Genomic DNA, 26372 nt, shown 5'->3' on the forward strand with positions numbered 1-26372 from the left:
TCTCACTCCGCTCTACTTCCCCACCACCCAGATGAACGAATTTGGAAATTAAAAGTTGAAATTTTTAACTAAATGTTACTAGTGGCCATACCCTGAGCCTCTCCAGGCCTTTTAATTCCAACTTCCAAATACTTGAAGAAATAAATGAAAAAAATTAATTTAGAATAAATAAATTTCGTGGAGATTAAATTTCGCGGTTAAGCTCATCCACGAAATTTTGAGCTTTCGCGGGGACTTAATTTTGCGGATGGCACTATTGGGAGAAAATATTTTCACGATTGTGTTTCTTTTAATTGCCAAATCATGCATATTGGTTGTTAAAATACGGATTATCCGGGCTTCTTTGATGCCAGTTAACAGATTTAAAAAGTAGTTTATTTGACGATTTTTTAGTTTTGTTTAAAAATATTCCGCGGATATGGCCTCTCCAAATATCCATTGGGACTCAATCTCGCGGACTGCACCTAAATCCGCAAAATCAGCGAAATTTAATCCCCGAGAAAGTTAACCCCATTAAAGTACAAGAACTACAGGACTTCCTAATTACAGTAGGAAAATTGAAGAAAGAGTGTAGAGGAAGTATTGAGAGTAGATTTAACCTGGACTGAAAGGCCAATATCTAAAACTTGTCCTGGCCGCGTTCACAAGTGACCAGCGGAAGAAATAATGCAGGGTCATTAAGCATGATTAAACTCATAATCTTGATATTATAGCTTGAATCTATTTCAAATATTCGTGTTGCTTTTTTATAGGAACAAGTTGCAGTAAATTTTTGTTGCGGCTCATCTGTTGGTAATTGTTATGGTGCTTTACCCTCAAACTCCTGTTCTTATGTTTTGGTATTTGTGAGCCTATTTTTTCTCATAAAATTATCCAATTAAAAAGGGTATTCAAGGGTTTAAGATAAATATTCAAAATACTGTGTGGCCATTCGCAATATGCAAGCTAACACTGGAAGATATTACCCAAGCTCATTTAAGCTCATAATCCTGATATAATAGCCGAATATTTCAATTTTCATTTTACTCCCATTATCAACATATCTGATGCAATATCAATGCCATCAAAAATCAGTCAGGAAAGAAAAGTGCTAACCAAGCAATTAATACATGTCATTAATATCCATTAATTTTAGTGCAGGCTCATTGTAGACTTACCTTATAAATGGTGTAAAATTCACTGGGCTAATCGCATGTTTGACATGGATGGATGTGGCACAATAATGGTATGATATCGGTACTAAGTTTATTATTCAAAATAGTGATTTACGTTTTGGAATCATCGTAGACTTAGCTTATAAAGGGGACAAAAAAAAGTTTAAATTCACTGGGCTAGTCGCATGTTTGACATGGATGGATGTGGTACGATAATGGTATGATATCGGTGCTAAGTTTATTATTCAAAATAGCGATTTACGTTTTGGAATCATCGTAGACTTAGCTTATAAAGGGGACAAAAAAGTTTAAATTCACTAGGTTTAGTCGCAGATTCGAACTAATGTCTGTTTGGTCAGGATGGCTGGACGTGATTACATGGCGTTTTAAAGTTACAATAATGGTGGAACTTCTATTCAGAATAATGATTCCATTTTTTTTCTCGTTAGAATGAATAGATCTCCTAGACTTTTTCCTACTGGGTAATCCGTAGGAGGCGCCATCTTTTTCAGGTGCACACCCACAGTAATCCTTGGATTAGAAAGGCATTTTTGAAACCCTTTAGACAGATTTATTTATCCAAATCTTCCTCCCAATTGTTGAGGCTTTCGAAAATTATTCAACTTCTGTTTTTTGATATTTAAGATTATTTGGGCTCTTTCAAAGAGAATTTTTGAGGTGTATAAAAGGTACTATAGCTCGCACACATAATCGAAAATTTCAGGATCTAAACTCGAGAAAAAGAACGAAATTCTAGAAATTTTGGAACTCTTACCAGGACTTTTTTTCAATTTTATAAGAACAATGAGGCTCAAAATCGCCAAAAAATGAGAACAATTAAGAACAATGCTGAGCCTGAAATTACTCAATTTCAAGCAATTTAGGGGTTAAAGTAGTAAAAATTTGGTATAACGTCTAAATTACCTCAATTACACCCTATAATAAGAACAGGATAAGAACAATTTGAGGCTCAAAGTGCCAAAAATAATAGAACAGCCGAGCCTCAGAAAGATTTTACTGCAGTTCTTATAAAAAAAGTGTAGAGCTTTTGGAGATGCCTTGGAGTTTTTACAAGATACTTCACTAATTGGTCGTTTGAAGTGATAGAGATGACGCGTTCTTTAGAAAAAGTAATAAGATTATTTTATTACATCTTAACGACCAACCAAATCAAATAAGAGCTTGTAAAAACTCCAGCTTGTCCCAGCTTTTGGCATGAAATTTTCTTTTATTTAGCTTCAAAATCTGACACTTAAAAATTTTCACACCTTGAGCATGATGACATTTCTGACAGTAAGGTGTCACAAAAATTGACACATTTCCGATAAAAATTTATTTTTAATGTCAAATATATCGTTTAAAGCGTAATTTATTGAATATTTAGGATAAAATAAGCATTTTAGACTCAGGGAACTTTTTTCTTAAGCCTTTGTTAGAATACAATAGCTATTTATAAGAACAAAGGAGATTTTCGGCTTTTGTTCACATTGGGCATGATGAGTAACGTCATCAAAAAATCTTTTGTCAAAAGTTACTTTGTATGACGAGGATCTTGTGTGCCAAATTTCATTCAAAAAGACCCACTAGATCAAAAGTTGACGAGTGTTACAGGAACAGCCCACACTCTAATTTTGAACCACCCCTAAAAGCTTAGTATGAATAGGGCCTCAGAAAGGGCCCAAGTGGTTAAACTCTAAATCAATTCGCTAGAATACAGAATCTAGTGAAAAAATATTCGAATTTGGTGTTCTTAATGATTCATTGACAAAATATGGTTTTTTAATTATCATTTCTTGTGAAAATTTGACCATTTTTTGGTATTTTTTGCGGCAAAAGATTTTGTTCAAAAATCATATTTAAATTTTTTTTCCTTAACCAAAAACACAATAACTTTCTGCTAACTTTGGACCACAAAACGATATTGAAATCTAAATAGACCCTATCTTTTGATTTAGCTTATCCAGACTATCAAGGCGGGTTTTAGGGGTCGCAACGTTACAGAAGCTCATTATAGGCTTAAAAGTTACGCATTACACATTTTTTTTTATAAATACAAGCTATATAAGAACATAAGGCTTCAATTGCCAAAATGCTAAGAGCAAGTTAAGAACATTTTAAGGCTTTGCCGACTTGAAAATACCTGATTTTTTGGGAGAATGGGTAACAATGGTCCTAAGTGGAGAAAATAAGAACATTTTATTAGGAACATTTTTAGGCTTAAAACTCAAAAAGTCAAGAACATTAAGTTAAGGCTTCAAAAGTTTAAGATGTTCTTATAAAAAACGTGTATTGGGTTACATTTTTTAACTTAACCGAATTCGGTTTTCGTGAAGTTGTTGATTAAGTTGATTAATAGGTCAAAAGTTAAAAAGTTTTTCTTATGACGTCATCAAAATAACGAAAAGTTTATGTTTTTTGCGAATCACGCTAAATATATGGTTCAAATCATATCTGGCTAAGTTTTAAAATATTCTTCTCGATAATGCACTTTTTTCATCCTTAAATGGAATTCTATTAATGAAATAAAGTAGCGTTGCGAGCTTTTGGACCCTGCCTTGATAAACTTGGAGTTTATTTTGTCCATTGCTTTAAAGCATTTGTATGGAGTTGGATTAAAAACAAACAAGAAAGCCTGACGGCTTTGAGACTACGTGCTGCTCAGATTTGCGCAAGCTGCCGATTGATTTTAGATGACCAGAGATGTAGCCAAGAGTTCGCGTTTCGGGGTGATTGAAAGATTTGGAGGCATTTAGAATTTTAAAGATTAAAACATTAAAAACGTCACTTCGTAATTTTGAATTTTCAATAATTTTGAATATATCTGCTTATACACCCTGACTAAGAAAGAATTTTAACTCTTGACTTACTATTCAGGATGGGTCAAAAATAGGGCAGTATGGGTCGAAGTACTCCAAATTAGAGTACATACCTACTAAAATTCCTAGGGAGTATTTAAGCAAATAGAGGGCGCGGGTATGTACCGCCCTTAAGGATACTTCTTTTGAACTTTCACACAAGGGGTTGGAAAAATCAGAAAATCTAATCTCAGTCCCACTAAGGGTCGAAAAAATAGGAAAATTTTAACTTTTTGCCCCCAGAAAGATCGAAATTTGGTCAATTAGTCCCAAAAGGGTCGTAAAATTCACAAAATATTCTTTTTAGTCCCACTAAGGGTACTCCGAGGGTCGAAAGTCGGGCGGCACATCCTCGTCAGCTCGCAACCCTAGTACCCACCGTAAATAAAATCCAAGGAGAGAAGGGACTTTCGTTTTTGTTTATCACCAACGATGGAGACAACAGACAATTTTTCAAAAATTCAATGCGCTCGTCTTAATTATTGCATGAATTATATAAATTAAGCCTTAAAAGGCTGTTGCTTTGAGCTCAACAAGAGTATTGAAACTTTTCAACTTTTTTTCGCTAAGCTCTGCAGCTTCCCTATTGTTCTTTTATAATTAGCCAATCAGAAGAGAAATTTAACTCTCTTGTACCGTGTGGTTCACCGACCTTAAAGTGCTGAATGGGTAGCACAGTGGCCTTAACATACTAAACGATACTACGTTTTTTTCTTTGTTAAATGAACGTATGAGAGCGTTTTTTAAAAACTTTTGTTTTTGTTTATATTTGATAATACGAAATCGAAAGTGGCCAAGTTCGTTCCCAAACTTCACGACCAAATTTTTCGAGAGACTGAGTTCCAAGTGGCTTATTATGATCCAGGCCGATTCGACATATGGGAATGCTTAGGCCCTTAGTCGATCGAGATTTTACAAGAAAGCGCTCCATCCGATTCCCGAGCTGGTTCCGCGTAATAGCGTGCAGTCTTAAAAAAACTGGACATTCGAAACAGAGCTGAAATGATTTAATTGTGTTTCAGCGAGCAAAATTTCGTAATTATCATCGATGATTTCTCACTAACTATCGTTTGTTTCACATAAAAAAATATTTTAAGAATGATAATTGAATGAATTGAAATTTCTGCATTACATCATTGTTTCATATTTTAAGATTACAATAAACATCGAAACTGAAGAATCTATTTATTTTGATTTCATATAGATTACTTTGTAGCTTCCTTACCAAGTTACCCAGCTGGCACACAACGTTGTTTCAACGTTCATCTAACGTTCTATGAATGTTGTGAACGTTAGATGAACATTGAAACAACGTTGTGTGCCAGCTGGGTAACTTTAGATTGAGATTTCAAGATTTTTAAACATCGTAAGGAAAAGAAAATAGATACAGAAACTTAGGTCAAAAATTTTGAGATTGAAAAAACGAAATTGTGAAAATTTGTTATTTAGAAACAAAATGACGGATATACAGGTTCGGCTAAAAATAAGCTTGAATTGAGAAAGCAATGAGAAATGTTCACTGCAAGGAACTTTTTTTTTTTTTTGAAGCGTTATTGTATTGCTCAATGTGACTTGATTTGCCCAGCTGGTACACAACGTTGTTTCAACGTTTATCTAACGTTCACAACGTCCATTTAACGTTGTGTGTCAGCTGGGTGGATAATGGTCTGTCATCCAAGTTTTACATGGTCTGTAATAAGAAAGTCAATCTACAATAACGGTCAAAATATATTGAGAATTTTGGTTTATTCCTCATTTTAAGCATTTTAAAGTTTGGGCGAGAAAGTCGCTTTTAGGCTATTTGCTAAATTTAATCGAATATTTCAATTTGGGTGGGGTTTATAGACTTCCAAGCTATATTCTGAGCCCTATTGGACCATTTATGAACTTTTGGATCCTCAGATCTTAAGTCTTATGTCTCATGTTAAAACTCTACTCTTCAAAGCTAAGTTAGCGCTTCCAAATCGTTTGTGGCTAGAAGATTTCGTGGGAATTTCCCTTTTTTCTCAAATATTATGACCGGGATATAGCCTCAACAAAATTGAAAAAGGTTGGATTCCCTTTTCAAGATATATTTTCTAGTGTGCCTGATATCATCTTACAATCCAAAGTGTTACTGATTCCCCGGGAGCGTTTTCAGGATTCCTAAAGTGTATTCTAGGGATATAAAAAGATGAAAAGGTGAAAAAATCAAAGCTTTTTGGGCTAAATCTTGGAAAATTTAACCATTTTTTGAACACATTAAACAAAAGATTTCAATAATACATTTTAAAGATTGATTTCTTGCTCACATTTGGCTAAATTTTAACAAGATTTTGAAGCCATGTTTGTTCGCTCACACGGTATTTTTCGAATCAAGTCTCACCAGGATCAAATTACAAGAATTTTCATCTGCGTCAAAAACTTACAAATATTTCAAGAATTTTAATTTAAAATTTCCGTATTTCATCATTGTTTTATATTTTAAGATAGAAATTAATGACGAATTTTCTAATTTTGTAGATGCAGAATAACGAGATGTTTCAATTTTATATAGAATTACTTCATAGCTTCCTATCATTTTCACATATACAAACTTCAGACTGAGATTTCAAGATTTTAGAGAGGAAAAGGAAACGGAAAAGAGAACAAAAATTAGAGAAACAAAATGGCGGAAATACTGTTTCGGCTAAAAATAAGGTCGAATTTAGTAAGCAAAAAAAGATATCTATTGCAAGGAACTTACTTTTTGCAGCATCGTTATAAATATTGCTCAATGTCATTGGAATTCAAATAATAGTCTATTATCGTGTCTTCCCTAAAATCATTGAATAGTCGTCATCGTTTGGATTTATGCTTGATGGGTGATGACTATGAAGTTTTATAGTCCATGAAATAAAACAATCTAGAACGAAAAATGAAAATAAAATAGTTGCATTTTTTTCACCGTTCAACATAGAACGAAAATTTATTAATTTTGAATATTAATATAGAAAAGAATTCATGCTACAAAGGAGAAAATTAATTAGAAAGTTTGGCTAAATTTTAACAAGAGTCCAATTTTGAGGCCATGTTTGTTCGCTCACACGGTAGTTTTCAAATCAAGTCTTACCAGGATCAAATTACTAGAACTTTCATCTGTGTCAAACACTTACAAATATTTCAAGAATGTTAATTTGAAATTTCCGTATTTCATCATTGTTTTATATATTAAGATAGAAATAAATGACGAATTTTCTAATTTTGTAGATGCAGAATAAGGAGATATTTAGATTTTATATAGGTAGAATTACTTCATAGCTTCCTATCAATTTCACATATACAACCTTCAGACTGAGATTTCAAGATTTTTAGAGAGGAAAAGGAAACGCAAAAGAGAACAAAATCTTGAGAACAGAAATTTGAGAAAAGAAATGGCGGAAGTACTGTTTCGGCTAAAAATAAGGTCGAATTGAGTAAGCAAGAAAAGATATCTATTGCAAGGAACTTACTTTTTGTAGCATCATTATTATCATGCTCAATGTCATTGGAATTCAAATAATGGTCTATTATCGTGTCTTCCCTAAAATCGTTGAATTGGAATTATCCTTTGGATTTGTGCTTGATGGGTGATGACTATGAAGTTTCTTTCTTTTCGTGGGATAGATCATGAAATAAGAACAATCTAGAACGATAATTGATAAATTTTCAATATTAATAGAAAAAAGAATTCATGCTCCAGAACGAATGAAATTAATTAGAAAATTTACTATGAATTGAGTCAACTTTTTCGCTCACTGCCTAGTCTCAGCATCAAAACGTTATAAATTCATGCTTCAAACCAAAAGAACTGAACTCACATGAAAAATTACTACAGAGTCAACTTCTGCGTCAACTATGTACTTATAAGTTCGTGAAACGGGCTTAAAGTTCAAATAAATTAATAATTCAATTGCACTTTTTCCTGTCAGTAATAACGCATTCGCTTCACCAAAAGTTTGAAGAGGTCCTTTTTTTGCCCTCCCCCCCCTTAAGAAAGCTCTGCAAAGATCCACGGATATGAAATTTACATTCTTATGTCATTTCACGGTTCAATCTTTGATGATAAAACGCAACACCCAAATTGAAAATATTGCCTTTTTTTAAACTGACGTCAGAACCACAGATCTATAATTTCTTCACAACACGCAATAGCCCACCGCAATTTGTACAACACTTCTTTAAAAATATGGCATTTATCAAAAGGTGGGTAAATGAAGTTTTGATTTGTTGGGCAGTTCCATTTAAAATCAAAACAGGCGGTGGACGAACGTTTTCAAGCAAAGAAGTAATTCTTGAAAATGTGTGCATACCCCCTGGAAAATGGCAAAATTTGCAGTAAAACCCTTGGAGAAATTATAACAATTTTTGTATAATTTTTACCCCCTGGAAGAAAAGAAAACATTACCTTAAACCCCCTGGAAATTCTTATTCGGGTTACCCCCGGAAAAGTCGTCCACCCCCCCCCCCCTTGTAAGGATATAAATTGGAATGGCACATTTTCGATACATCTAATTTCTAATTAATATATTGACCTCAAACCGTGGGATGAAAATTTTAAAGTGAGACATAATTGATTTTGAGAAAATGGACTGCACTGAATATTTTTTTTGCGATATGTCAAAACTTCACATAAAAAATTATAAAATTTCTTGGTTAAAGGTTTTGTTTCTACATAAGTATAAATTATCTTTCGATAAAACAAAGATAATGATTACAGTGTCGTAAAAACCGCTCTCATCCATAAACTTTGCTGGGTATCTCGCTACGCCTATGCTGTATCTTCTTTTAAAAGATTGGATGGCAGAGCAGGCAAATCTAGTAAATTAGCATTAGTTTAGGTTCTTTAGCATCTGTCTATATCTAGGCTAAACACAATTCTTAATCGCGTTAAACTTGCTTTGGGTATTTCACTAAAGGTTTTGTTTTAAAATACCTTATTACACGAATATTACTAAAGTCTATTCACGATAAGTGTGCACTCTTTTTTCATTTACCTATAACTTTTGAAGGAATTCTTCAATCTTTATAAATTTGGTATCATTGGAAAGATATTAGTGAGTGGAATAATTTGGAATAAAAAAATCGATAAAAAAATTCTAAAAATGAAGATGAAAATGAAGAGAAAAAATGAAGATCTTGTAGAAAAGTGCTATAACTATCATTTTCACTGAAGCGAATCCTTGATCATCGAACGTCATCACTGTGAAAAAATTTCTCAAAAATAATCATTCAGTCAAAAGATATTAAACAAAGTTATAAGCTAATTGACGTCTAAAAACGCTGTTTTCTCCTGTTTTCTGCTGTTTTTTGGGGTCAATCACTTATAACTTTGTATCATAACTTTGTTCATAAAAATTTTTATTTTTTTTTTTTTTTGTTTTTTTTTTTTTATTTTTTTTTTTTTGTTTTTTTTATTTTTTTTTTTTTTTTTTTTTATCTTGAATAAATAATTTTAGTGAAATTTCTTCACAGTGATGATCTCCTAAGATCAAAGAATCTCTCCAATAAAAATGAAAGTTATAGCACTTTTCTACAAGATCTTCATTTTTTTCTTCTTCATTTTCATCTTCGTTTTAAGAATATTTTTAAAGACTTTTTTATTTGAAATTGTTCCACTCACAAATATCTCTCCAACGATACCAAATTTATAAAGATTGAAGAATTCCTTCAAAAGTTATAGGTAAAAGAAAAAAGAGTGCACACTTATCGTGAACAGACTTTAGGCAAGTATTCAACGACCTCGAAATTAACACTGCAAAAATTAACACGAATTTTATTGCTTTTTCAAGGACACCATGGCTGGTTTTAATTAAGGGGGTTTTTATTAACACGAAATTTTTCAATTCGTGTTAATAAAATGACTATTAATATTCGTGTAATAAGGTAAGAGTATTATCGTTTGCTTACTCATCAATTTTATTTAACAAGCTTTTTCACATTGGAATGACATGGATGTGGAGCAAGATTGGTCAGAAAGAGGAAAAGAAGACACATTTTTGCTTATATCAGCATAATATAACAATAGGCAGACACTGTCCTGATATAAAATATGTGTTTGATATGAAATAGGAACACTTATGTAAAAATAAAACTTTAAGGGAACATGGAATTCCTGTGTGAGTTACTCTTTAATTGGAGGGATAGTTAATTTTCAAAATCAGCTAAAAAGAGTTTTGGTCCAACAGAAAAAAGTTTAAAACAGTTTTTCCCAAAAGAGCGTATTAATTACAAGAAACAAGAAAGCGTACTACGACATCACTATGAATGACCAATCAAATAGCTGAATTAGCAATACCTTATCGGGGAAAAAAATGTCGGACTTTCATTTAGTTGGGTTTTTTTTTTTTTCGTCGGGGAAAAATTTCGTCACCTAGATGCATTTTCGTCACTTTTCCCCGAACAAAATTTCAAATTCGTCACTTTCACCCGACTAAACTGTCCAAAAGAAATGGTTTCCTTCACTAGCTCGAAAATAGATCTTGTAATTCGACGTTTAAAGCACTAATTTTGGTAAATAAGGTGTAAAATGAATTTGAATTTTGGTTGCGGTATAAAATTTCGGGTAAATGTTTTGGTCGGGAATAAAAAAACCGGGTACAAGTTTTGGTCGGGTGATAAAAATGTCGGGAAAATTTTCATCATCCGCTCAAAATTTTCGTCATTTTTCCCTGATAAGGTACTCAAGTCCGGGTCTAGTGGGTATTATCTAGGCTGGAAAGGCCGGACTGCATTTACATTAGATTTTACATTAATTCGGATTCAAAACTTTTAATACCCATTAAAATTATGAAACTTTCTTGTCATTAGTACTCTATAAAGTGCTTTTTACAATTTTGCAATTGCACAACGATGATTTTACAAAAACGTATTTAAAGGACATTTCAAACTTTTTGAATGTAGTATAAAGTTTTATTTCTATTGGACGTGAACTCTAACATCGCAAAACTATTTTTTTGAATATTGGCTTTTGTTGAGTAATGCTTAGTTTGGTATGGAATTAGACTGGTCAAGTCAGATAATGGCATTAGGTTGAGTCAGTTTGTGAAATTTGTTGAGACTCGACTGTTCTTAATTCATCAACCTTGAGTCTCGAATCGAATGGCTGGCATTTGGTGAATTGATCGAATTAAATGTTATATTTGACTTCAAGCTAAAAGCGAAAAAATTGGCAGTCGGTAAAAAAGGGGTCAGAGCTTAATAGCTTAAACACAGTGTATTGCTAAAGTTTAGGAGTTTGTGCTTTTTTATTGGAAAATTTTCAAGAGTCTTCCTACATATTGGTGCGATTTGTACTTTAATCTGTTGTACAATTTCCCTTAAGTCACTTCCTTTAAGTTGGGTCTCTCAATTTAATTTAAATTAAGTTACCACCAAATACGGAAAGTAAAAGGTGAATTTCATAGTGAATGTATACGTGTAGAAACGGCTTAATACTGGACATGTAGAACCGTGAAATTTGTAATTTTTACTTAAACAAGCCAATGCAGTGATAAAGATGAAGCAAAAACTACTTTTTTTTCTAAGAACAAACTATATAAGAACTTAAGGCTTCAATAGCCAAAATGTTAAGAACATTTTAAGGCTTCGCGGATTCTAAAACATCCAACTTCTTAGGAAAATGGACAAAAATGCTCAAAAGATGGCGAAAAATAAGAACATGTTAAGAAAATTTTTAGGCTTAAATCTCAAAAAGTTTAAGAATATCCGAATACTTCAAAAATTTTGAATGTTCGTATAAAAAACAAACTTCTCAGTCTCGGCAGACCACCATTGTTTTTTTAACTGACGATGATGCTCTGTTGAGACCGAAAGGTTTTGAAAAAAATGAAAAGCAAGTTTTGGAAATTATCCTTCTTTTCAATCATTTGACACCCCATATCACAGACATGATGGCGGCCCCCTGTCCCACCCCACTTGAAATTTGCCAAAATTTTCGTCCTCGGTGGGAAGATTACCCTACAATTTCAGTCCAACTGGGAAATTGACTTTGAATTCTTTCCCATTTGAAATTTAGTAGAGAAAATGGACTCCAAATCAATTCCACTGGGATTTTCAACTTTAGAATCCTTATTGAGATTTCTATGGATATTATCATCCACACTGTGTGAAAATTCTCAGTGGAGGTGTGAGACAGGGGTGTAGACGCAATATGTAGCGTTTGCTTGATTTGGGAGACAAAAGGTCAGACGAAATGAAAAATACTTCGCAGGTTCACGAACACCGTCGCTGCGACAAGGAGATTATTAGTAGCCATTAGAAATTACGTCATCATTAAAGTACCCCTATTGGTAACCTATGGTGGCTTATTATCAAAAGGAAATAAGAAAAGATAAATGTAATTGTGTATGATTAGTTTACATTTAAGCCCTCTAAAGTTTTTTTCCCGTTTTCCCGTTTAGCTATGCTTTTTATAAGAATCCAAATAAGTTATCAAAATTTGTTAAAGCCTTTCGGATGTTCTTTGGTTTTTATTTGAGTTCTAAGTCAAAAAGATGTTCTTGAAATGCTCTTAATTTCACCATTTTGTGAATATTTTTGTGTAATTTCTTTAATGATCCAGTGTTAGAATCTGTAAAAGCTTTAATATGTTCATGACTTGTTTTCAACATTTTGGTCAACGTAGCCTTATGTTCTTATATGGTTTGTTCTTATAAAAACCGAGTTATGGTAAAGTGTAACTATGTAAAAAAGTAACGAATTAATTTGTATATAATAGCATGTAAGCAAAAACATATTAATTACTAATACAAGTAGAAAAGAGGGCACATTTAATTTAATACATCCTTTATCTGAAGATTGATCAATATTGGTATTGAAAGTATTGAGTCAGGTTTTACTGGATTTGATTGAAATGATATCTTTGCAATTTTCAAGATGATTAAACTAAAAAATGACAGCTAAGCAGTATTTTCAGTAATGTTTCAAAATTCGTTAGTTTAGTAAACGGTCCCGGGGTGGGGGGGGGGGGGCACTCGATCTCTAAACGACAGCATGTGCCGCCAAAAAAATGGCTTTAAAAATCGGATCCTTACAATGCCGCCTTTGAGCAGTGAAAAGGTACCCTTACAGTACATTTTACCGAACGTTTCTGACCCTTACACTGTAGTTTTATTTTTTTCTTATTTATTTTGCTAAAGCCACCTGGAAATGAGCCTCAGAATCTGATGTCGGCACAATGTGCAAGACAAATCAAAATAGGTGAGAAACAAAACTATAAAGATAAACCATATTGCCCATATTTTACTGTCAGACTTTAAATTCAACAGTCCCAAAACACACCTTTACAGTTTATCCAGCTAAATGTAGGCCCTTGTAGTGCATTTCGAGGGTCTCGAAAAACCTACCCTTAAGGGCGATCCCCCCGGGTGAACGATAAGATTTTTTAGATTCCCTACTTTTGACGATGTCGGGATCTAAGGTTTCGTCTGATTTATTAATTAAAGACAGTTTTCTATATTATCTATATTATCTTTCGCGAGCGTGGTGCGTGATGGAAGGCGGTCCACACTGTGACCTAGTTTTTTCCACAGTGTAGATTAAAATTTCTATAAAAATCAAAATGGGGATAGTAATTCTATTATTCAAAGCTCGAAAAATCCAGTAAACATTGAGGATGATTCTGGAGTGCAATTTACCATTTAATTTCGAATGGGAATAAAATCGTGCAGCAATTTTCCAGTGGCGTCAAAATTTTAGGATATTTTTCCACAAGGGACGATTTTTGGCCAATTTTTACAGTAGTGTCACGGGTCCACCGGGACTGTGTCTGTGTGTAAAAGGGCTGTCATAAAGTGATAGTAAAACGTAAAAAAAACTTTATGTGTTTAAAAAAATAATTCAAGTCAGGACCTAAGAAAAATCCCATTTCCAAAATCAACCTCCTCAACTTATCGATTTCCTAATTAGTCGATTAGAGAGAATTGAATCTTAAATCAAAATCATAAAGTCACGTTTTGTTTACAAAATTTGAGTGGTATCCCAATATTACCAAAAATCGATTTTTAATTTCTAGACGTAAAATACACATTTTTTTTATAAGAACAAACTATGTAAGAACAATGGCCAAATGGCAATAATATTAAGAACAAGTTAAGAACATTCTAAAGCTTTTTGAGGGAACAGCCAATTTCTTAGGAAACTTGACAATACTCATGAAATGGTGAAAATAAAAACATGTTTAAGAACTATTTGAGGCTTAAAAAGAAAAACCAAAGGCTTCAAAAAATTCGGATGTTCTTATTTTAAAAACGTTTATATGAGCGGGGGAGTGAGTTTTTAGAGAAACATTACATCTAATATTCACCCATTACAAGCGCTTACTCATACAAATTACTTATGTAATGGGAAATATATGCAAGTTTTTCTGAAGATCAGAGATGTTATTTAATGTTGAGAAACTCGGAAGACGCGTGTCCAGGAAGATCCGGGTAATTACATAATTCAGCTCAACATTTTTCGTATATAAGCGTAAGTTGTACTCCAGTTTAAGTAGTTTAAAATTGATTAGAAGATTACATTGTGTGTAGCTCAAAGTGAAGAGGTGTACTTTTTTTCTTTAAGATAAACGTATGGTTTTACTCGGGTCTTTTCTCGCGGGTCATTTGAAACGTTCAAGGGAGCTTTACAAAGTTATATTGTTTCGGAAATACAGTTGACGCTTGTTTACTAGAACTGAAACAGGGAATCTTGTGTTCGAATTACAGAGAGATTTGAATTAAAGAGAATATTCTAAGAGAGTTACTCCTTGACTTGGAGGAAAATTAATTCCAGTTGTATTGTATATTCGAACAAAAGTATTTCCAATTAGCCAGAGTGTATTATGCACGATAATCTCCACGATGTTTTTAAAAGAAGTGAATTTTGGGGCTACGGCGCTCAGCTTTTCCTATTTTTCAGTGTACTTAATATGCTTTGCTGAAATCGAAGACTTGGATTGTTCTTGATTTGTTCTAAGCTTTTAGCAAATTAAGCCACTTGTTCTTGTAAAAGAAGCGTGTTTATACTATTCGATTTTCTTTTATTGTTTTTGGAATACTTGAGAATCGCTATTAACACCGTAAATCTCTCAATAGTTCTAAAATTTTATTTCAAGTCTGCTTGCCTCTGTAAACCTTAATTAGTGCATAGAGACCTACGCTCATTATTATTGATAAACAAGCCATAGGGCAGTATTTATTACCTTATAAATCTCATAGTTTCATGCACCTAAACTAGGGACCTAAGAATACATTTACTTTAATTTGATTTTAATCTTTTTCTCTCTAATGAAATAATTTCAGGGCGAGGAAAAGTACTGTCGAAACAGACAAGAAATAATTACTAACAAAAATTTAATTAACGAGTCATCAAATAAAACTCACATAAACACAGAAATACAGACGAACGACTATGAATCACACATCATCATACAAAATGGATTCAAACAAACGCAACAAACCAATGGACGCGAAGAATTCGTCAACATCAAGCACAAATCAACAATCAGTCAGAAAGAGAGACCACACTTCAGCATTCACTGTATATCAAAGTCAGAGAAGTTCAAACACGGCGCCCTCGACCACCCATTCCAGCTCACACTCATCATCAAACAGACGCGTAATCCCACCCGTACCACCCCTTATCAGGGCAGCAGATTTAAGCAGCAGGGCTCAGTCAGGGAATAGAACATCACTAACAGGAGTAGCACCTAAACCGAAAGGCGAAAAAAATTCGAAAGGACCTTTGTTAAATTTCAACGTTCACAGTATGGGTAACAATCGCATGGTATGTTCGGCGACTTTGGGAGGTCGCCAATACAGAGGTGTATTAAATAAGAAGACCTAAAACATATGGAATTAAAATGCAGAAATTGTGTACCATTTTTCAAGAGTTGTGGCTGGTAGAAGCATTCAGGATCGTGGATTGTTTTTAAAATCTGCTATAAACAAACTTACTACCGCGTATCTCTGTGTACCTATAGCAGCAATCTTCGAAACTAAAGCTAGAGGAAATTTGTTTATTATTATAATCTTTTTTGTCAATGATTGGTTACAAGCGAACAATTACATCATCACCAACCAATCGTTTTGGCTACTTGGTTACCATAATTCAAAAGCAATAAAGGGTTTGAACATTTGAGAGTTTAATAAACTTCTCATCAAACAAAGTTACATTAAATTTGGTTGGTTATTTTATCTCTAATTTTTATAGAAGTTATTTATATGTACTACATATGTATCCAGAATTCCAGAATTTAGAAGAATGAATTTCGAATTGAAAGATACATTTTCTTTCAATATTATGCATGTGGCTGACACCACATAAAGAAGTATTTTTTCCATGCCTAACCATTTTTTAGTCAGCCAACAGCTGATTATTCAAATAGGCTTTTTCCCCATCATCATCAGACCAAAATCGAAAAAAACATGTTACCCCGATATGCTCATTACGTAAGCCGTGTTTCCCCGATTTCTAAAGTTTATATCCGATCGGGTTAACTTTTAGTGTACTTTTAGCGTGTGTTGTTTTTAGAAAACATAGATGTGGTGTTTCAAGATGGCGGTTTAAGTCAGTGTTTTCAGTGTAAATGCAGGAAGTAAAAATGCATGTTGCAAGCTTCAATTTCTGTCATATCTTTTTTATAACGACTTTGAAACTTGGCAAATCAAACACATGATTTTCATCAAGGGGATTCTTTTTTATATTTGTTGAAGGTTTAGCAATTTGCTCAAGTTTTTGTTATATATTTTTAAGAATTTCTGCTTTTTGTTTGCAATAATAAATAAACATATTTTTCCTGTTTGCCTCTAGCTGTAGGTGGAATTGATCATGTTATAATGTTATTGGAATATGATAAAGTATAAAAAAGCACAGCTACTGTCTAAATTTGATAAAGACAGGATGCAATCATGTTTTTGGACTTGGACGTATTTGCCAGTATGGATTTCGTGTAACTAATGTTGAAGATCTTCAGCGTACAACTGAAACGTTTTTGGCGCATTGGCGTAAGGGTACTTACAAAGATTGTTTGATTTTCAGTTGGCGTAAAGTAATAATTCCAGCTCGACGTGAATGACTCCATAATCCATTGATTTTTAGCTTTCATTTGGCTAAATTTGCTTTTGCTCGCTTACGCTTGCGTCAATTTATTAATTATGTTGGCGCATGCGTCTCTTTTCCCATCTTGCACCCTTATTGAAAAATTGAATGTTGGTACAAAAGAAATTTTGCTTGGTGTGAGGCTTGCTGTATGGAAAAATATCTTCGGCGCGAGATTTTGTGGAATCCATACTGGCGTGTTTGGCTACAACAACAGCAGAGGGAGACAATCAAAAATATGTTCTGTTTGCGCCGGCTGTTTGCGTCGGCCAACCAATCCAACCAACTTGGCAGACAAAAATGCCGGAGGAGTCAGAAAATTGTTGGGATTTTTCATCAAGCGAGCGAATAAATATTAAAAACTATACTTTGAAACCATTTTCCAAAAAACCTGACTAGATTTACTACCGACCAACTGACTGACTCTATTTTATGAAGATTTTTGACGCGAACGAAACATATATTTGATTGCTGCCAGAACAATGGATAAAATGACGACCATCACATATTATTTTTTTATTGTTCACACATCTGGATGCAGATTGTGTTTTGTGACCTTGGCGCATGTTTTCGGCTTTTTTGGTTGGAAACACGCACCTGTTCATAATAGGTAACAAACATCCATGTTAGAGAATGGGTGGACCCGCCCATTTGAAACACTATTTTACCATAATTTCATCACCAATCATTAGTCAAATAAATTATTTTGATGCTGTTAAAAGACAATACAGATCCACAAGTGCATTATTTTAAAGTTTATAATGTCAATTTTGTTTTGACATTTTCTGTCTGATTTTTACTTTTTTACTTAAATTTTATATCAAAAATAAAAAAATAAAATTTTTATACAAATTATCATGATATAATATGAACAGTACGTGCACTGTAATCTTTTAGAAGGGTTTGTCCATAATAGTGGGTGTCCATTAAAGGGTAACCTGCCTTAGTAAAATACAGTTTCTGTTGAAATTTTATAGAGACTGAACTACTTTTCGCAAAGTTTTTGAGGCAAATTGTGTTTTTCTGGAGTATGTGACTAGCTTAATTGTTAATGGCAGCCAGTTACAATTTCTAGAGTGTGAATTTCTAGTAGGAGCACCTGAAGAATTGTGACAAAGTGTTATTAAAATTTGGTCAGGTATACTAAAATCATACCTGGTTTAAAAATTTAATAAAGACAGATAAAGATCAAAACATTTTTTCACAAAGTTTAGAAATTTAATAAAAATCAAAACCTTTTTCACAAAGTTATGCGCCTGCTAGGTTGCTTAGCCTTTCAAGAATTTTTTTATAGGGGGCCACAATTATACCTTTAAAATGCATTTCAGGGCGAGTAACACCATTTCCATTTGTTAGAATAGAGATACCCCGAAAATATTTTGATTTGACCTTAGCAACCTGGTTGCTTATAAAAAAGAAAATGTGTACATACATAACTTTAAAAGGTGCCAATAAAGGCGGCAATATTACATAATTTTAAGATTGTACGCGTTGTGATCAAAATGATATCATAAGTGCTATCTACTTGTCCATTAACCATTTCGTATTGCATTGTTTTGTTTTGCTTGGTTATTGTAAACATGCTACTGGAATAAAGTTAATGAACTATTATTCAAAAAGAAAACTACTTGTATTTATAAATGTAAATGATTCGTCTATTTGATTTTTTTGATAAAATCTTTGTACAGGTTTATAACAGGACATATCTAAAATTTTGTAATTTGTAATTTGTCCCTAGATTTTTACTTTATCTTCAAAAATGTTAAAAGTTGAATTTAAATGCTTAACATACGGAATGTTCATTTTCTACTCAATCTAACTACTAGGAGTTTTGAGTAACCTGGACAAACATTTTTAAGCAAAATGTGGTTTTTAGCTCTTAAAATTTTCCAATTTCGCTTGATTCTTTATGCATCTAGTCCTTCCTTCCATCGCAGCTACTTAACTTCTTTACAAGCTATCCAACTAATAATCTAGCTATATTGGCTGACTTTCCAGCCTCGGCTGGTTTATTATTGTTAGAGTCGGATTGGAATTTGGATTGTTTTCATGAGGTTTTATCATTCTTGTTTGAGGTTATTTTTTATTCGTCTTTTTTGTGCCAAATCAATTACATATCTATGTCTGGTATTCGATATAAAAACACCCCCTTCTCTGGGACCCCTTCCCACTAGAAAAAATTAGCCAAAATATCGCCCCCGGTGTAAAATTATCCTCCAATCTTTGTCCCCACAGAAATTAATCAAAGAAACCAAACCTCACTGCAGAATGTTTACTGTTTTTCCCATCCCAAGAAAAGAATTGAATCCCAGACATAAAGAATAGGGGACTATCAATCCCAATTGAGTTTTAGTCCGTTATTTTTATCCCCACTGGCTGAAAAAATCCTATCGGGTCTGTGAGAAGGGGGTGTATAAAAAACCGAGCACCCCTGCTTCGCTGATCCGATGAGGATTTTTCAACCAGTTTGGGCTAAATAAGGGGACGAAATGTTAATAGGAATGGTATAGCAACTGTTTTTAAATTAGTTGGAATTGAAAATTCTATTGCGGTGCTTACAGTTCGAAAACCCAGAGGAAAATCGATATTCTTCTCAAATAAGATGAGTGTATTTTGAAAAGAATAAATTTCGAAGTATTTATTTTCATTTGCAAATTTTTCCAGTGGGGAGCAGGTCCAACGGGTTGTCTATGACAGTTTATGCAGAAAGTTAAGTATAAATTTGCCGATTTGATGTCCCCTTTTAGGATGAAAGTTTAGTTGATTTCATTTTATTGCCTAAATAAAACAAAGCTGTACTTTATAAAACAGCCAATTACAAGTTATTGTAAAAAAAGCTGAAATTTTTTAACTTAACCAACTAATGGCCTTTTTAGTTCCAAATTTACAGCCCAAAATTCAGAGAAATTTACAATGTTTCTCGGTTTTCGATCAATTCGGTTATTTGATACCCAATTGGCAATTTCAGACAAAGATTTTACACTCGTGTTTAAGTATTGTCCCGGGTATTGTTCGTATTGAAAAATATTCTCCATTTCTTCCTTCTATTTTGGCTTAAATTGTATTTTTACCTTATTTTTAAGGTCCTCTTGTTTTTTTAATTTGTCATTTTATTTACAAATTTCACTAAATTTTCTTGGAGAGTCATGGTTACATCGAGGAATGAAGTTGAAGATCAATTCTACAATAATTATCCGTTTTATTGAATCTTATTCGCTAAGACTTTTTAATTCTACTGTACCTTTTAGCTTTAAAATTTCAGAGTTTTTGGCTGTTTTAGCAGAATTTTTCCGGTAAGGTTGACGTATTTTGTTTTAAAGCTTGACAAACCAAAATTTACAGAAAAAGTTAGATCAAAACGTCTCATAACAAAGACTGCATTATCTTACCAAGAATGAAGGGAAAAAAATTACAAATTTAAGAAAAATTAAAACTTATCCAGAAAGAGTACATTTTACCAACGAGAAATTTTCTTTCATCTATATCTCAGTGTATGTTTAAACCATTGAATCTTCAACCAGGGTAATTCGGGTTGGCAGATAATAGAGTGTCCCCCCCCCCTTTTTTTTACTTAAATTTGATCACAGACCTTTTAGAATTAAAGCCTTACCACTGCCCCTCCGCTCCTTACTATTAATTTTAAATTATAAGAGGAACAGGTTTTATTTGGGGGGGGGCGAAAATATTTTGAGCCTTTAGGGCTAGCGAAAAAAGAATTTGTTGGGGTAACTAAGATTTGAGTTAAGATAATTTTATTTAATAGTATATAAAGAATTCGGCATTTTTTAACAAAATGTAAATGGCAAATTTTTGCCTGTAGCATCATTTTTAACTTTTTACTTTATAAATTTTAAGCTTGTTGTACTTAAACGGTTTCTTAGCCCCGCCATTGCATTTAGTGCTGGTTCAAAAAGGAGATGAAATATAGGGGGGAAGAAAAATAAATGTTCAAACCCCTATGCTTAGTTGATATTGATTAGCCTCGAGCTAAGTACACATTGTACTACTTTGCATCAACTTTAAAGAAAAGAAACATAAACATAAACATAAACATATGCACACTATGCAGATAGTGGTTATGTGCACCTTCGAAAACTCTTGAATAAACTAAATTAAAAAAAAGATTACCAAGGACGGTGAGAATTTGAATTTCATCAACGTCCTAGTGGGCAAACTTCAGAAGCGGGATCGTTCAAAGTCATGAATTTCTCGTCTTAGCTCAACTAAGACCATCGCTTGCTCAAACTTTTCTAACGAGCTCTTAATTCAAATTTGATCGCATGTCTTTTCAAGTGAAAGTCTGTTCCTAAATTGGCAGTCACAGAAATTTGAATGCTCCATAAATTTAAAGTAGTACACCTTTGTAGGAAAAATAATTTTAAAGTGGACGAATTTATAGGTTTAAAGATTTTCAAAAAATTAGAAAAGGATTATGAAAAGTGAAGAAAAGAATGGTCATTGAAAAAATAAGTCGTGAGTGAGTAATATCATGTGAAATTTTCCTTTAATTCACAAATGAATATGAAAGATTACAAAAATTCAACCCCTGGTTAAATTATGCTATAAATTTATCAGAAGTTTAGTTTCTTGATAAAATTGAGGATATAGAAAACTGGCTATAGTAATGTCCTAATGTAACTGTTTTAAAATCAAACTTTCGTTTAAGTCGGTCGTTAGAGAAGCTTCAAGGATATTTGTATCCTTAAAGTTTCATCATATCGTGAAATTATCACTTTCACGCATTTCCAGATAATCAAATCCCATTACATATTAGGCGAGACCAGTTTGATTAGTTGTTTTACGGGTCTGACCGACCCTGAAAGTCCAAAAATCGAAATAAAGAAAAATTCATTTTGTTTGTTCATTTTGTTTGTACATTTTTATTTTCATTGCTTTACAGACTCCCAAATTTTCAAAATTTTCGGTAGTTTTTCCGATGTTTTGGGAATTTTATGTTCAATTTTTCATTTTATCCATGAATTCGACCTTTTTGTGCCTTTTTATTTTCTATTTCGCATTTTTTCAAGACGTAGTAGTTTTTGCTGCCTTTTTAGGAGATTTTGTAGGTGAAATTATACTTTTATTTTTATTTTTTCGCCGACCGACCGACCAACCCTTTCTTTTGGGTTAACTTGGCCCAAAAAAACAATAAAATAAATTTATCTCGCCTTATTGAATTTATAAGGAAACTAAATTATATTACACATCCTGCGTAGGTGTACTTCGAACTATTAGTCCGTCCTTAATTGACGTAAGACCAGCCGGTATCACACTGGAAGAAAATTTCTTGGTGGCGTAATTGTGATTAATCAAAAATTAATTGAGAGATAATCGGACTTATACGTGTTTCCTTTTCATCAGATATTATGCGAATTTTATGCGCTATAAAAACCTTGATTTATGTATGAAAATATTTATGTCAGTTTCGTGTTTGCGGTTGGTAACTCTCAAAAGCTGAAACCAACGCTCCAACTTTATCAATTTCACCGAGGGATAGGCACTCGATTCAAAAACAACTGTAAGAGTGGATAGAAATTATGGTCTTCAAGAAATTTAGCACTTTTGCAGAAAAGTTTGGTAAATTTTGAACAAACTAAAAAAAAATTATATGGCAAAAATTGTAAGGTAGCACAAAAAACTTATTTTTCTCACTGTTTACATCATTTTTACACCATATTACAATCAAACCTTACAAAAGCATTTTGGGAAGTATAACTCTAATTTAATTTGGCAAGTGCCGACCGGGTTTAAGGTAGATTAATCACCTTAAGCTTCCCTGGGCTAATTCCCTTAATAAATTGTGAAGCTTGTCCCGATAATTTTATCAACTTATCAATTCGTTGTAATATATACGAGCAGAACAAATACCAAAAAAAAATGAATTTGAAGAAGAATAGCTGAAATTCAGAATTTCGGACAAAAATGGGTATGTACGTCAGCTAGGGTGTGTTTTTCAACCGAAATTCATTTTAAGGGTGTGCTTTTTTTATTTAAGACATATTTTGCTCAGGTCATAATAAACACATAATAAATCTCACGTCAGTTCAACATTCTTAACGAATTATTTAACAGTAACAGAAGGGAAACCCAGTAAACTGCGTAATTTGTCCGATTTAATTATGCGTTGCACGAGCCAATATTCCAATCCCACTATTAGACACCCACAACAAAATGTTTTGACTTAGAACTTAGATCTTAGAACTTTATCAATGTGAACTTTGAGCTCTGTATTTTCATTGTATAATTTTTTTTTTTGAAAATCTCTCCACAGTGAAGATTTAAAAAATGATAACCATAGCATAATTCTAGAAGGAGTTGATTTTTTTCATTTTTGACTTTTTAAATAAAGTTTTCATAAAATATCATTCTACTCGTGATTATCTTTTCAACGAACATAAAATCGTAATCTTTTTCAAATTTTATCAAAAGTTATTCGCGTTTGGAATTTGGTAGCTTATTCCAAATAAACTTTAATTTATTTTTAAAAATTTTTACGTACATGTGTACAAACTCTAAATTTCCTGATATACCTAGTTCAAGACTTGACATATAGCTCCTGACCACTTGAATTAAAAAGGGCATAAACAGCATACTTTTAGAAAGACTATAATGGTACCAAAACCATTGTCTATAAACTCTCAAGTTAGAAGATTTTATACCAGTTGAAAATTTTGGATTTCACAAGGAAAAACTGGAAAATTTTCACATTTCTTTAAAAAATGTTGCGCGCTTGAAAGGTTAATTGCAAACTATGAAATATAATTTTCATTTTTACTGTTAGTAATTATTTTAGCAAAAATCTTTTACTAGCTTTGTAGCAAGGAATTTCTTTCTCAATAACATTTTGAATAAACCAACCCACATTTGCCAAAAAAAGTTTGACATTGTAAAATTCCCTTGAAAATATGATGGTGCAACTCCTGTGCGACAATTTGCAAACTAATTAAACTAGCAAACTTGCTCATCAATTTTAAAGTGAGGTTAATATCAATTTAGGATCCACCTAACACGCACTTTGATATTTGTTTTTTTTTCTTCATAAGTTAGTAAGTAGCGGCTTTTTGCAATATCAGAGACATCTAAAGAGCTCTATCAGTGTCATATTAAGGATATTAATGAACTTGATGAACAGATTAAAAACACCTTTCCTAGAAATCGAGCTAAAAACTTTAAGAGCTGATGATTGTCGTCCAATACGGGCGGAATGAAACTTAAAGTTCTAAATTATAAATCAAAGTTTCTCTTTCTTTTAACTTGAACAAGCTCTGATATCATCGAGCACTCTCGGTAGATATAAGAAAACAGACTTGTAAGAGCATCATGAATAATTTTTGTCGGTCATTTCCAAAATCGAAAGAGCCCAGAGAGCCCCATTTCATTCGTAAATGCAAAAGATTGATTAGATTAGCCCGCGAATCGAAGTATGCGTCCATCCATTGACGGACGTCTAGAGAAGAACATTTACATGATAGGTGTCAACAACATTTTCAGAACGTATGTCCTTGGATCACTTGAGGATTTAAATTTTTTTGTTTTTTTTTTCGTCAGAAATTGTACAAAAACAACGTGTATAGTCAATATAATATTTAGTTGAGAAAAATATTGTTTTTGAAATCGTGACATACATACACGTTTTTTTTCTAAGGAACACGTTAATAAGGAACTCGAGGCTGAAAATGGTCCGAAAAATAAGGAATTGTTTAGGAACTGCTCAAGCTGAGAATAAGAAAACAAGTTTTAAGGAACAGTAAGAGATGGTTATCCAAACTTAGCAGCTATGTAAATAAGGAACTCGATAAGGAACTTTGAGGCTTAAATTCTCTGTAAAAATTCCAGGCTCAGAGCAAAGTTAAGGTTCCTTATAAAAAAAAACGTGTATTGAATGTCATCACGTAAAAAATTCACTTAGTTGACCACAAAACACCATTATCACCAGGAGAATTTCACCGACATATAATCGACTCTCAAGAATAATGTTTTCATACAATATACAATTGTGGATCCAACTTGCACACAAATGTCAAACAATCTAACATTTGATTGACATAATAGTAGATAATGTAAAAAAACTCATAGTGCAGAAAGGGGTCTGTACCTTCTTGGCATCCCCCCCTCCAACCTTTAAAAATGCCCATCTCCCAAGGATTTTGGACAAAAATAACTAACAAATATATGTGAAATATCTTTAGAGAGAGAAAGCGAAATAATAAACTTCTTTCTTCTTTTTGACTCAGACTATTCTTACAGAAAACTTCCTTTCATGAAAACCAAATTTCATAACAGTGTTTGAAAATAATCTACAATATATATGTAAGCCTTGCAGCCCCCCCTTTTTTCATGAAAATTTCTGATCCTCCTTCTTCATTTTTTCGGAAGGTGTCATCCCCCTTAAGAAAGAGGGGGGAACGAACTATGAAACTTGTACTTTGGAGTTCTTAACCGCAACTATAGAGAGCCTCTATGCTCCCAGACTCCCCTAATTTGTCCTTAAAATACGAAAACTTTACCAGAAATTAAAACATACCAACAAGATTCAGATGTTACTGTTATTACTGATAGAATTAACCCTTAGACCCCGAAGGAAGCCAAAAGGCGTCCAAAATAAGCCAAAATACTGAGTCTCAGTCTTGAGGCCATAGCTCCAGACCACTTGATTTATAGGGGCATAAACCGAATGCTTTTAGAAAGAGTATGAAAGTAGCTTTTCAATGGTACCAAAACCATCTTCTAAATCAAAGGCTACAAGCTTTTATGGCACTTTAAAGTTTTGAGTTTCAAAAAAAGAATTAGAAAAATTTCAACTTTTTCAAAAAAAACAGTGCGCACAAAAGGTTAAGCAAGATATTATATCTCCAAATCAAAGCAGCTCACGTGCCAATATCAAATAAAATGCCATAAAAATAACATATTATCGACGCAGTAACGATGAACCCTGACAACAAGACTGAAAACGATATGCTACCCTGAAGGGGATAATTGGAAACAATTTCTTTACTATTTATACAAAATTAAAAGGGAGTAAATTTAGCTAAATTTTTAAAATATCACTTAAATTTGATTGACTCATCAAGGGTGTGTCTAAAAACAAAAGCCGTTTCAAACCATAATAAATGAAACAAATATAAAAACCACTAAACCCGCATCGTAATTAATCATTTTTGCAAATCAACGTGACCCTTCAATGCCTTTTTGTACAGTTTTTTGTAAGAAAAGATAACTATAAGAAGATAAGGGGCTAAATTTGCCTCGAAATTTGCAAATAATCAAGGCAAAATAAAGAAGTAAT

General features: G+C 32.9%; 1 long non-coding RNA gene across 1 annotated transcript in view; it reads right to left on the bottom strand.

Annotated features, from left to right (window-relative positions):
- Nucleotides 1-26372, bottom strand: part of LOC136800190 (uncharacterized) — an 88110-nt gene that overhangs the window by 50902 nt on the left and 10836 nt on the right. The window contains exons 2-3 of the long non-coding RNA XR_010845680.1: nt 7480-7652; nt 6735-6893 (exon numbers count right to left, since the gene is read on the bottom strand). This is a non-coding gene — a long non-coding RNA (uncharacterized lncRNA). The remainder of the gene's footprint in view (nt 1-6734; nt 6894-7479; nt 7653-26372) is intronic.

Source organism: Clytia hemisphaerica, unplaced genomic scaffold (genome assembly GCF_902728285.1).
Source record: "Clytia hemisphaerica strain Z4C2 unplaced genomic scaffold, Clytia hemisphaerica genome assembly, whole genome shotgun sequence".
Taxonomy (NCBI): domain Eukaryota; kingdom Metazoa; phylum Cnidaria; class Hydrozoa; order Leptothecata; family Clytiidae; genus Clytia; species Clytia hemisphaerica.